The following is a 14,727-nucleotide window of genomic DNA, read 5'->3' as shown; positions in this document are numbered from 1 at the left end:
TGGGTCATTTTACTTATAATTCAATAGGCACACTCAATAAGTGATATGGACCACTTCTGGATGAATTTCAGGTCGAGGTCAGTCAAGGTCAGGTCAAGTGAGGTCAAATTTTGAAGTTGGTTGTTAAGGCCTAAAAAGGTGTCTATCTGATGCAGTTTTTCACGGCGAATCGAATGGAGCTATTTTTGTTTCCGTACGAGGTCTAGAACGTCCAAAAAAGTCATTTTTCAAAAATTTTGTGTGTCGTGACGTTCATACATTTTTGAACCGATTCTTCTAAAACTTGGTATGTAGGTGCACATAGACCACTTCTCTGACATATTCCGGTTTTTCGATACACTCAAAATTTTGGATTTTATAGTTATTTTCCCAAAAAAGTCAGTTTTTTGAAAAAAATTGGGCCAAAATCCAAAATTTTCAAAAACCGAGATAGCCATTTGATAGACAAAGTACAATTACGTATATCCTTTTTTGTTACGTCTTGATTCCTTTAAAATGAAGATGTTAGCGGCGTTTGAACTTTTGCCGTTTTTGAGGCGAAAATGGCGAACATGACGTCACCAAAACGTCAATTTCTCAAAAAATTTCCGACGGATTTCGCTCAAATTTTCAGAGAACGTGTCAAATTGATGTAAGAAAAGGTACTGAAAGTTTGGCGGCGCTGCGCGCCGCCGTTTTTGAGATATTGCAAATATTCGCGAGGGGGGTAAAATTTACCCCCCCCAGCCCCGCGCGGTTAAATCAGATGTCTAGAGATGCATCATATCAGATAAATAGAGAGGCCAAGAGAACGAAGAGGGAGATAAAGAAGAAAGGAGAAATGAAAGAGTCAGACAAAGAGAGAGACAGAGGGGGAGAGGGAGGGGAGAGGGAGAGGAGAGGGAGAGGAGAGGAGAGGGAAAGGGAGAGGGAGAGAGAGAGGGAGAGAGGCAGAGGCAGAGACAAAGACAGAAAGACAGAGAAAGAGAGAACAAGGGGAAAGCCAAAAGATGTCCCAACCCCGATGAGTGGTTCCAGGTCCAGTCCACTTTACTGCGAGACGTTCATTGACGGCTCGGATCCCTTTCTCACATCGTGACAACCTCCATGTATCCACACTCCACGGACACAAATGGGAAGCAGCATAATCGCAAAGGATAACAATTATCTTTGAGCTTTGACAAGTGAATTAATTCATGAATACTAAGTGCGAATACAATCAAGACGGTGGCCTGGCCGCCTCTCAAGACGGTGGCCTGGCCGCCTCGTTTGTCTCCGGTGCCCCGGTCGGAACTGCCTGACAAATGCCCCTGCGGCTCTCACTTATTCAGGTAAGGGAGGATAACGATAGGCAAAACCAAGATTCCTTTACTACTCAGGTTAGTTCACTAGAGAAATAAAGGGGCCGTGGTGAGTTGGTGACGTCATCAGAGGAAATCCTTCACGTTCAAATGAAGGGGTCATTTAAATTTCTGATTTTGGCTCGATATTGTCCTACTTGTTTAGTTTCAGTCCCATTTATCGTAATGAGGCGAGCTCATTGTTTCATTGGTACAACTTTTGATGACACATAATCCTTATTTTTTTCTCCAGCTCGCTTGAAAAATGATGAAATTAGCATGCATGCCTATGGGTGAAGGGAGATTCTACCGCCGTGGTGACGTCACGGTACTAAGGGATTCTGGAACTCGTGAAGGGGGGCTGGGTAAAACCAAGATTCCTTTACTACTCAAAGCAACGTTTTGAGTAAAACAACGTGCTGTGGTACATGCTGCTGCTGTATTTGCATTGTCATTTCGAACGTATACATTAGGTTTCTTGGTTTTTAAGCAGAATAGAATGGTTGCCAAAGATTTCTGCTAAAAACGTAGATGAGTTTCGATGATTCGGTCATTCGTGGCTCTTTCAGATATTTTGAAAAAAAAGCACAATGTCATGCTTTTACAATGCAATTTACAACGCCGTTCGACGCCAAACCAGGCGCACACACAACTAGTGAGATACCTATCTACTCTCCGGTTTGTTTCTCACCACGATAATCTGCTTACAACAAGCTGTGGTACAGTCCACAGCAGAAGTAATGTGCGGTTTCAGTCATGGGTATGTTCTGCTTCTGAAGCTTAGGAACGATTAACCAGACTACAATGAAACTTTGAATGTAGCTATATGTATCGTCACCCTTGCAGCTGCAACATTAGCTATTGACATCTTCTTTTCGATCACTCCGCATTAAACAATCGCCAGTCAAAGCCAACCGTTGATATTGGTAAAACCCCACATTACTTTAGCGGTGGGCTGTACGTTTATCTCAAAAGTCATGCAGAGATCAGCCCTTCGATAAAGTGCAAAACTCTCACCATGCTCTCACTATAAATCAGGAATTGAATCAAAGCGTAACCGTGCTCTTTAAACTATTGTTAGTCGAACAAGCTAAAGAAATTCAATTTTATTGTTATCTAGTTCTTTTTTAATACAATCTCCAAGGATTAATTGCATCTAGTCTGCGATCCATTCAGCCATATTCAGCCTACAGTGGAGGTCGCAGGGGGGGGGGGCCATCAGGGCCATGGCCCCCCCCCCAAAGGCAAATCAGAGGGGCCATCATATCATTTGCCCCCCCCCCAAACAACCGATGGGCCCCCATGGCCGTATGGGGCCCTGGCCCGTATTCGATTGTCACGAGGCTCGAGAAACCCACGCCAGCTATTAACAACTCCCATACCAGTCTTTGAGGGTCCTACACTGACCTCCCTTCAGGGCGGTCAGGAGGGCCCTTCAGTGGCGGTCAAGCGTCCACATTGACCGCTGAGGACCCGTATTGACCTCTGAGGGCCCTCCACTGGCCTTTGAGGGCCCCTAAACCGGCCTCAGGGCCCAACCGGCGTCTGAGAGCCTCACACCGGCCTCTGGTGGCCTCATTTCTGTCTCTCGAGTCCCAAGACTAGCCTTTACTCGTAAGTGTCTCTGAGGGCCCCGCACTGGATTCTGAAGACCCGATGTCGAGCCAGCATCGGCCTCTGGGGCCCATCTTGGCCTTTGAGGGCCCTCCGCTGGTCTCTGGGGTCCAACGTCGGCCCATGCCGGCCTTTTAGGGCCCCACACTGACCTCTTAGGGCCCATGCTGGCCTGTAAGGACCCACATTAGCCTCTAAGGGCCCCGCACTGGATTCTGATGACCCAATGCCGGCAGCTCAGGGCCCGCATCGGCGTCTGAGGGCCCATCTTGGCCTTTGAGGGCCCTCTGCTGGCCTCTGGGGTCCAACGCCGGCCCATGCCGGTCTTTTAGGGCCCCACACTGACCTCTGAGGGCCCATGCTGGCCTGTAAGGATACACATTAGCCTCTATGGGCCCCACACTGGATTCTGAAGACCCGATGCCGGCCTCTAAGGGTCCGCATCGGCCTCTGAAGGCCCATCTTGGCCTTTGAGGGCCCTCTGCTGGCCTCTGGGGTCCAACGCCGGCCAATGCTAGTCTTTTAGGGTCCCATTCTGATCTTTGAGGGCCCCATGCTGGCCTGTAAGGGCCCATATTAGCTTCCGAGAGCCCCCCGCACTGGATTCTGAAGACCCGATGCCGGCCTCTAAGGGTCAGCATCGGCTTCTGCGGGCCCATCTTGGCCTTTGAGGGCCTTCTGTTGGCCTCTGGGGTCCAACGCCGGCCCATGCTGGTCTTTAGGGCCCCACACTGACCTCTGAGGGCCCGTGCTGGCCTGTAAGGACCCACCTTAGCCTCTGAGGGCCCCGCACGGGCTTCTGAAGACCTGATGCCGGCCTCTAAGGGCCCGCATCGACCTAGTCTGAGGGCCCATCTTGGCCTTTGAGGGCCCTCTTCTGGCCTCTGGGGTCCAACGCCGGCCCATGTCGGTCTTTTAGGGCCCCACCCTAACATCTAAGGGCTCCATGCTGGCCTGTTGTAAGGACCCATATTAGCCTCTGAGTGCCCTATTCGGTCTCTGATGGTCTCAAACTGCCCTATGCAGGCCCTGTACTGGTCTCTGAGGGCTCTAAACTGGCCCCTAAGAGCCCAAACCAGCCTCTAAAGGTCCCACGACCCACACCGGCCTCTGATGGTCCCATTTCTGTCTCTGGGACCGAAACTGCCCTTATGTGCCTCTGAGTGCCCCGTACTGGCTTCTGAAGGCCATCGATGCCGGCTTCTGAGGACCCATACCGGTCTTTAAGTGCCTCATAGCGACACCTGAGGCCCCACACTAGCCTCTGAGGGGCCCGCAAACTGGCCTATGAGGTCTCTACACCGGCCACTGATGGCCCTATTATGTTCTCTGGGGGGCTCAAACCTTACCTTTGGGCGTCACGCACTTGCTTATGAAGCCCACATCAGCCTCTGGGGCCCTACCTGGGGCCTTTGAGGCCCTTCGCTGACCCTTGGGTCCAACGCCGGCCTCTGGGGGTCTGACACCGTACTCTAAGGGCCCCATTGCAGCCTCTAGGCGATAGGTATCGCCGAAGCGCTATCGATGGGCCCATAAGTGTACACACAGTACATGCATTTATTGATACTTTAATTGTATCCAAGTCATTGGGTCATATTTACAGGTTTGGAGGCGCAACCGCAGGGTAAGCAACGGAAAACACGGGCGGATGTACAGCCCTCAGCAGACTGCGTGGTAGGTATTCTTTTTTCGACAAAACCGATAATAACTCAGAGGCTATGCTATCAGTCGGTCAGAACTCACTGCAAATAGATGCGCCATGCTCCACTCCTTCGATTAGGTGTATCACTAAACAAACTATACGCCTTGTGTGGCAACAAAATGCAAAAGTTTGTTTTGGGGGCAAATATAAACTTTTGTATTTTGTTGCCGAACTAGAAGTAAAATGAATACGGTGATGATGCCAATCTAAGGTGCGGAGTCTCGCGTGTCTTCCTGTTACGATTTGCGAATGACCGATAGCATAATATTCGCATTATTCTCGTTTTTGTCGAAAAAAGAATACCTACCACGCGGTTTGCAGAGGGCTGTACCTATCAGTCCCGCAACGAAGGAGTTTGGACCCACCCCGTTTTAGAACGGAACCGCGTGAGAAGTCAGCACTGCGTGGTCATCAACACCAGAACTGCTAAGTCAGACCCTAACCGTGTCTTCTCCCATAATGCAGTGGATATTGTGTGACTTTCATGAAATGTTGTTAGCCAGGCAAAATTGCTGGGCATTTACCACATGCCGAGATATCCCTTAAACATTAGCACGTGCATTTGGGAAATGGCTTCGGCCCGCCTCGGCTAATGTTGAAGGTATTTGGGAAACGATTCGGCCCTAGGGCTTTTTGATTTTACCACATGCCGAGATATCCCTTTAACATTAGCACGTGCATTTGGGAAATGGCTTCGGCCCGCCTCGGCTAATGTTGAGGTATTTGGGAAACGATTCGGCCCTAGGGCTTTTTGATTTTACTGTATGCCTGGTCTATTCAAATACATTAGCCAGAGGGGTGTGGTAATAACTGGTGTAAGCAAATTGACCACGGTCAAAAATGCATTACCAGAATGCACTTAAGCCAACATTTTGGGATGTTCTCGTTCCTAAGTCGGCTAAGAGCTTCGGTCCAGAAAATAAATTTATCGTTGGCATCGTTGGCATACAGTAAAATACATACCAAACTCGGCCGGTGATAAATTTTCAAGACCTCAGTCCTTACTGATTTTTGAACTCGGCCTTCGGCCTCGTTCAAAAATCCAGTAAGGACTTCGGTCTTGAAAATTTATTTACACCGGCCTCGTTCAGTATTATATATTCCCAGACAAAATTTTACTGAATATTCTGAGCGGAAGAACCAATTTCAAAGAAGATATTTACGGATTGTGTGTTCACTAACAGCAACAGCAAAAGTAAGTGACTGCGTGTTTACTTACTTTTGCTGTCAACGTAATTCAACTAAACAAGGTTATCGTTCCAATGCCAATGTATTTATTGCTGCAGAACATGGTCGGAAATCGGAATAATAATTATCTCTACATAATGCACGCAAAAAAAAAAACGATCAATTTAAATGCATGAAGCATCTTAACGTGCCACAATGAAACATTTGATATTGTTCCAGCTGGGATCCAAGACGCGTTTGATTCAGCGTTTCACCCAATTTTCAGTTTTCCTCACTGTTTCCTCACTCCTACTGGACTCCATATCTTTATTCTAACTTCTGGCGTTTCACCATCTTCATCCTCAGCTTTTTCAAACCCTAAATAAGGGGGAAGTAGGAATTTCATCTTTCATACTCAACGCAGCCCAATAATGAAAAACACAAAAAATAATCACAGTGACTATAAATATGAACATAGTACTAATATAATATTAACACAATATTAAGATTAAAGTGTAAAATATCAAATGAATATGATATTAAGTGTTGCGCCGGTACGGCATGTGGTAAATCTCTTCCCAACCTCTATGTTCCCAATCTCTATGTTCTAGTAATCTTGTTCCCAACCTTTGGCTGTGAAAATGCAGTTTTATTCACCGAGGTTTTTGTGCGGAGGACCGAGTGCCGGTAGGCACGAGGTCCGTAGCCAAAAACCGAGGTTCTGTTATATATTCCCGGTCGGGAATATATAACACCAACATGAAACTTGTCGTGTCTTTATCCTGCTGCTGCTTGGTTTTGCCTGATAGTTCAATACAAATCCCAAACCTCCGTAACATGCATACCTACTTGGACTACCCTGACCCGTGGTTTGCTGAGAAAAGCTAACGGACCATGCAACAATCCCTTTTTGAGAGGTTATGTTGCCGTTTTTCCCGTCCATCTGAACCATCGGCACAGCGGTCACACACGGAAGCCGTTCCTTAACCTTCCCGTCAATTGAAGATGTCCGGGTAGCTAACAAGCTGTACACAATTGTAATAATATTGCCTTACTCAGATTTAAATAAACACTTTTTTACAGGCTAAGCATTTTAAAAGCTAATCTGGAGGAGCTAATCTAATTCGCAAACACAATGGGGATCTGTTGTATCCTCAGCACTCGCTGCTCTGCCGACCTCCGTCGAGACACTCCAGTTCTCTTGCTTGACTCTATATTGTAACGGGACTTGACCACTTCAAGAGACACACCCAGTTCCGCCGCCCAAAACCGACTGGCCGGCGGAACAGACGAAAACACCCGACATCAACCACGCTGCCGACCGCCCGCGGCCTGACCCGGGGCGGCGGACAAGCGACCGGCGACCGCGACCGAAAACGGGACGAACACGTGGACGGGCCCGTATCACAAACGGAGGGGGGTACGGGCCCGTATCACAACAGGATCACGAATATCGTGCATGGAACAGATGAAATAGCCATTTCGTGCTAAAAAAAAACTCAAAATCTTTTTAAGAATGGTCAAATTTGCAATTACGTTCTGAATTGACACACACCTACAAAAGCCACCGCGCCGGTGCCAGTGAAAGGTAGTGTGCCACCTTCCAATGATTTCCCATTTTATTTTTCCTAGGATAAGAAGCTTCTGTTTTTACCTAATATCGCAAAAAAAAATCAAAATGAGCCTGGAATAGTGCCTTTTTTGCCTAAAAGCTTACCGGTTTTTCGATATGTACAACAACTGTAGTGGGCTGACCTGCAAACAGGCGTCGGCGACAATCGCGAATGCGGCGCACATGTGACAATAAGCAAAGGTCATTATAGAGTTACGACGTACGGGAATGAGTTATCAGCTGTCTAATCGTAGACAAGACAATGTCAAACTTAAACTGTAAGCCTGTATTGGTATTGTTTCTTTAATTTGGCTGTCGAACATTAATTTATGGTTTGAAATATGATTTTATGTAAAATAATTGATATGAAACAGCCGTCTCTTAAGTTATGGCCCCATTTCACCACACGCAAGTGGCAGAAATGACAATGGGCCTGTTCCAGCGCCTCCAGTAGAAATTCTTGACTGGAGGCTCTACCAGAGGTTTACTGGAGGCGCTGGAACGCAATCTGGAGCAGGGCCTCGGCTAAGGAAATTTGACTACTGGGGCATATCGTCAAAGTGTGTTGGCGCCCTGCTGGGGGGGGGGGGAGGTTGAACACCTGCAGTTTTTCCTGCGGTTTTTCGCAGATATCTCAAAAAACGGCGGCGCTCCAGCATCCATCAATTTTACACGTGTTGTAAAATTTCAGACCAAGGTCATTCAAGATCAGGTCACCAGGTCACTTCAAGTGACCTCACCTCATAAAATGTTTCAATGAATGTCGTAGCTACACCGAGTGACCGATCGCTTTGAAACTTCCAGCGATTGATAAGGGCAACAGCATGTACAAAATTTATATCTCGGAATTTTCATATCGGGGACCTAAGGTCAGCTCAATTTTGCGACCGCTATTATAGGTAAGTCAATGGGAAAAAAATTCAAAACCACCTCTTTTGGACGAAAGTCGTTCTAAACACTATAAAACACTGTACGTGACTTTGACACACTGAACATGAAAATAGCACCCGTGACCCTTGTTTATATGCACCTGAGGTCATCTCAGTTCACGAATGGCATCTAACAGTTTTTCGCGAATAACTTTTGAAAGAGGCATGCTAGAGCGATGAAAATGCCTTAGTTGTGTTTGGCTCGACGGTGCAGATCGATTGATATGCAACATGACAATTTCCGGTCAGATCATGACCTTACCTGAGGTCGAATTTTCACGTTGACCTTCAAGGTGAAATTGTAGTTAATTTGATGCGTCTCGACGAGAGGAACACGATGTCGGTAAAAGAAAACTCGTGCAAGGCATGAAATCTTCTATTTTGGTAGTTTTTGCCCCTTGCAGGCAAAACCGTTGACGTTAGGTCAAATCTAAGAGAAATAACCAGAAAGCATGCTGATATGGCTATCAAATGCGCTTTTTCCGCGGTGCTGTAGCTCTAATTGGTTCCCGAGTTATGCGCCGGCATCTTGTAAACTGTCGATATTCGACCTGAAAATCGGCGAAATTTGGCCTTCACCATGACCTGACCTTTGACGTGACCAAAAAAGTGGCCGAAGTAATTTCGTCATTATTTTTGACGCTCTTTCGAATGAAGATGGATTATGCGGTGCAAAAAGATATGTTTGCCAATGCACGCCTATGTTTTTTATAGACATTGAGGGTGCAGCTGCACGCCGTGCACTCCCTCTTCCGCCGCCCCTGATTTCTTGCCATAAACGTCTTCAACCGCTCCCGAATGAAAGAATGTGCGTTAATATTGATGTATTCTCATTTTGTGGAGGTTGGGCAAAGCCTGACCACTACTGGGGCATTCCTCGACTCTACTGGGGCATTTGCCCCAGTAGTTAACATGTTAGCCGAGGCCCTGATCTGGAGATTTCTGGAGATTGGCATCATATATACCAAAAGAATGACGATTGTTCTCTCTTGAAACACAAAATTTGTTTTCAATTTTATTAAGAAAGATTAACAAAATTATGGCAATGTAATATTCTTTACATTCAAGTAGTAAAATAATCAGTCAAAAGTCCTTTGTTTACATTCGTGATTGTCAAATGTGCGCCATAATTGTAGACCAGAGCCTCCAGAGAAATTTGGACCTCTCAAATCTCTGGAGGCTACTGGAGGTTTCTGGAGCTTTGGTGAGAGCTTTCTGGAGCTTTCTGGAGGCGCTGGAACGCTCTCTGGAGGATTCTAGAGCTTTCTGGAGCTTTCTGGAGGTTTCTGGAGGCGCTGGAACAGGCCCAATGATCAGCTGACGCATTTTTCTTGGCCGAAGTCAGAGCGCGCGGCCCGACGCACCACGCGTATTTGGATTGGAAATTCCGACCTCGACGAGCATCAGAAGCCGCCTAACAGGCGTGTTCGAAACCGCAGATGATGATGAACGGGTTTATCGAAACTTGATTGGATGAGCCTATCGGTAATAGCGATTTTAGTGTGTGCATTTATTGTTCATAGTGGTGTGAAATGTGGTTGGGGTACGACCGACAACCCGTCGGAGCGAATTTCGCACTGGGGTACTCAAAATTTAAAGAATTTAAGACGTTTCCATGAGTTTTGAAGGTATGGATAAGTTCTAAAAATCCGGTTCTCCTTATCCGGGTCATTAACTTCATATGGTCCAAGAAAGCTGGCACACTACCTTGAATTATCACGCCTGTGTGAGGATGTACTCCATGGTGAGCGTTGCAGGATGCTCTAGATGGCTCCAGATGCAATACCTTTTAAAACCAAAGGTTTTATACGATTCGATTAAATGTCACTAGCACTATATTCACTGGATCACAAAAGCCGTTTTCACTACAGCTTATTGGGCGAATGCACCAAACTTGACCAGATCTGCACCAAATCTCTTTTACAACAAATGTCGTAATATAATGAATTAATTTCAGTGTTTTTATTCAACGTGATGTCTGAAAGCTTGAAAAAATCAGGCATATAAGCAATTATTAGTGCAACCCTAGCTGATAACAGCTAAAAACACAATGAACCTAATTTGACCAAATCTGCACCAAATCTGCACCAAATGTGAACCAAATATGCACCAGCTAGCCGTCGTAAAAACGGATGATATCATGAGGTAAATATTTCTGTTTTCTTTAAAGGAAATACAATTTTATGCGCATTGCTTCAAAAAATGGACATGATTGATAATCCAGGCTATGCAGTTTAGATCACTGAACTTTGGGTCAGGAAATGCCTTGCGGAAACGCACCCATTCACATAAATCTGTTCAAGAGGATGCAGTTTTTAATTAGCAGTCCAGAGGTCGATAAAATGCTTGGAGTTGCTCCAACGAACATCTTAGTCCCATCACTGTCTCCAGCTTAGCCCTCGCCTGGCGGGAGGGGGGATGCAGCCTCCCTAAGTTTTTTTTTTTGTAAAAGGTGGTGTCGCGTAGCGCCGCAAAATTTGGCACAACGTCTGGGAATGAGCCTCTTGCGACATATCCTGAAAATTTCAAGTGCCAGTCATTTCAGGACCTGGACTATGACTATGAAAAGTACGACCAGTATTGGTACTCACACCTTTCCTTTGAATTAGACGGATAAACAGGCGCCATGCCTATAAATTTGCCCAAGCAAATGATATGCTAGATGAACAATGCATGCACAACTGTCTAATCACTGCCAATTGCCGCGTCGGCACACCGGCATCTCCTCACCTTCTCCCCACACGGCCTTGACTCCCCAACTCACACCATCACACTACTGCGTACGGTGACCGGTCACACGGTGGATCTGAATGCCTACGTTTTCATGCCAAAGTCTGAAACAACTAACGATTATCATCAGCGTAGAAATGTTGAAATTTAGCATTTTAAAGCTTTTAACTTAAAACTTTATAAGTGTGTTTTAACGCACTTGTCCTTATTGATTGAGAAAAGAGCGCACTTTTGATCGTATTACCTTCTACGAAGCAACGCAATCGAAGTGTGATTCCGGTCCACTGTGCGTTTTCAGGCGCGCTCGATAAAACACCCAGGCCTGGAGAAAGTTGGAAGGGTGATTTTCTGATCCTCCTTACCACAAAATGACCCTAAGCGAAAAAATGCCCGCGGGGCGCTGCCAACGCGTGCCAGCGGCCCTGCTAGTAAGGGCGAAAATCAATGCATGTGTATGGGGAGCACACCCTTAGCGCTACGATGGCTCCTTGGAGACACCTGGAGAAACCTCTGCCGGCAGAAGGGTCAGGTCCCTCGCAGACGGCGCGGCACGGCGGGAGCTTAGCGGGTGGCCTAGCCGGAAAGAGGATAAAAATAGCCGACTGGCCCGACCCAGCGAGGGGTGACCGAAGGGTGACCAGGAGTGAATGAGGGAACATACACGCGGTACCGAGCAGCCGATAACAGCACCGGACGATTAGAAAGTCATAAGTCAATGCTGCATTTTAGGCGTAAGGAAGCATCCATGTAGACGGGCGGACTGTCTCCAGCTCTTCCAAGTATTGCTAATATCTTGCGCCAACGAGCGTTGGCACGTTGGAAGTTTTATCGACCACTGATTAGCACGATCTCCCTTAAAATGGTGTAATTAAAAGCTTGGAATCCAGTCCAAACTCATCGCCAACTCGGCGCAGCACCGCGTCCCTGGTGCTCCGGTAACCGTGCGGGCCTCACCTGGTCCTCAGCAGTAATGCCCGCGCTCTGCCACGGCCCGAGGCAGTCTCGGCCGGCGGCCCCATGTGCGCGCGCGCGCCTGTCTAAAAAAAGTGGTGGTTTTCTACCACAGACGCTCGTCGAGGTCCCACGCCGCCGCCGCCGCCGCCGTCTGCTCAAATCGATCCCTGGGGAGCGGCGGCGGCCCTCCGGTCAGCTCGGCCGCCCTGCCGGCGACGGGTCGTGACACTGCTCAAAGTGGAGGACCGGGCTCGGCGTCTGCCACCCACACGCTGCACTCTGCAGCTGGCCGGCGGGTCTGTGTCCTGAGGAGGTGATAGGCTGGGGAAATTGCAACTACATTTGGGTAATGGGTATTAAGTGTAAACTGTAAGCCAAGCAAAGTATTGGCCATAAGTGGTGCATTGGTCATGCGTCAAAAGCACCAATACGTTTGAATTTGACAGTCACTCCCACCGTCCCAGCAGGACCTCGCTACAGGCCTACAGCACGCAACTAAGAGCAAAGCTGGGTCTCAGGCACCAAGCGTGTCTCAAAAGGTCCTGAGGCAATATATGCGCGTAGTTGGTACTTGCATAGCTATAAATGTGAATTACCTACACAATTGTCCCTTCCATCGGTAGACTGTCCTTCCCGTAACGACTGTCCTTCCCTTAACCCGCGCCCCAGTGGCGGTCTCAGGCCTCAGCCAACTTCGCCCTAGTGGGGGGGGGGGGGGGGGCATATGTTACCACCCACCTCTAACTCAAAAACTAAGAGGGCGGGCGCGGTAAAAAGCAGTCGATAGCTCTCAATGCGTACGTTTGAAAGTATTTCGGTCATTTTTCACCTTAGAGCAATATTGGGGTCACCAGAGGTCATCAAAGGTCAAAATTTGCCAATTGTCATTATATTTTTCAGAAAACATGCCGCTATCTCAGGAACTATGGTAGCTGGGAAAACGCATGGAAAAGCAATCGATAGCTTTTGAGCTTTTCTTTTGAAAAGGTAATTATCAATATTGACCTCAGGTCAACGGTTTAGCATCCAGAGGGCAAAAACTCCAAAAATAGCTGTTTTTACGAAAAGTGTTTTTCGACAATAACTTTCGACTACAAAAAGCCACGACATTTCAATTACCAGAATCGTGTTCTCCTCGCCGAGACGCGTCGAATGAACTATAATTTGACCTTGAAAGGTCAACTTAAAAATTTGACCTCAGGTCAAGGTCATGACCTGACCGGAAAGGGTCATGCTGCATATCAGTCGATCCGTTTCGTCGAGCTGAACACATCTAAGGCGTTTTCATCGCTCTAGCATGCCTTTATCAAAAGTTATTTGCAAAAAACTGTTAGATACCATTCGTGACCTAAGATGACCTCAGGGCATAAACAAGGGTCACGGACACCATTTTCATGTTCAGTGTGTTTAAACCACTTGTAAGTCGGTGTTTGGGAGTGTTTATAATGTATTTCGTCCAAAAGAGGCGCATTTCAATTTTCTCCCATTGACTTATAATGGGGAGGTTGCAAAATCGACCTGACCTTAGGTCATCGATATCAAAATTCTGAGATATGCATTTTGTACATGCTATTTATTGCTCTTAGCAATCGCTGAAAGTTTCAAAGCGATCGGTCACTCGGTGTAGCTATGACAGACATTGAAACTTTTTATGAGGTGAGGTCACTTCAAGTGACCTGGTGACCTGACCTTAAATGACCTTGGTCTGAAATTTTCACAACATTTGTAGAATTGATGTATGATAAGGTGTACCAAATTTTGAGATACTCGCGAAAAACCACAAGGGGGGTGCTCAAACACCCCCCCCCCCCCCAGCAGGGCGCGGGTTAAGCTGTGCAAATCGTTGTTTCTTTAAAAGCTTTTTTTAATAATTCTTAACATGGAAAGTCAATGGGAGCGTCTTTGTTGCGTAATAACTTTTTACGTTGCAGATATATAAAAGTGAAAAGTTTATAGAATATACAACATTTGATGCTCTTTCTAACGATGTATATACCGTCACTGCACGATGTGCCGTTTCTAAGAAGAGTTGTAAAAAAGCAGGGCTCGACTGTGACTTGAACCCAACCACATTAGAGCATACGAACAGGTGACGGGGATACCTCCTGTGTGCGGACGCGACACTGATTATTGCTGAATATTAGCAGTCGGCCGCCGTGCGGGCGCCTTTGCAAAGCTTATATCTCCACAACCGCTTGACCGATTCACTCGCAGTATTTCGTGTGGGATAGCTAATTCCTTTTTTTACACGTAGTGTGATATTCTCGATGCGTATGGGTGACCCCTAATGCACGTGCCACGTGCAAAACGAAGAGGTGTCAGTTCGGTAACAAGTCTAATTACTCTGTAAAGTTAGTTTGCCGATTGCGCTGATACTTGGCATGGATGTAGGCAACCGCCGGGCAATGCATACGGCGAGTAGGGTGCCGTGCAAAAGTCCAATGGGACCCATTTTGCAAAGTCCGATGGGACCCATTTTGCACGTGCGCACGTGCAGGCTGACGCTTCCAGATCTCAAGAACGGCTGGGCCGACTGTGCTCAAATTTGGCATACCGCTAGAGACTGGTTAGTAGGGTGCCTTGCACAAGACAGTTAGTATGTATTTTCATGTGCCAGGGTTGGGGTGCAGCTGCACGTGCGCACGTGTAGGGGTCGCTTCCATGGATCTTGGAAACGGCTGGGCCGATTCAGATTAAATT

This window comes from Amphibalanus amphitrite, unplaced genomic scaffold (assembly GCF_019059575.1).
Source record: "Amphibalanus amphitrite isolate SeventyFive unplaced genomic scaffold, NRLGWU_Aamphi_draft 002166F_arrow, whole genome shotgun sequence".
Classification (NCBI taxonomy): domain Eukaryota; kingdom Metazoa; phylum Arthropoda; class Thecostraca; order Balanomorpha; family Balanidae; genus Amphibalanus; species Amphibalanus amphitrite.
The sequence above is the reverse complement of the archived record's forward strand: the minus strand, read 5'-3'. Positions refer to the sequence as shown.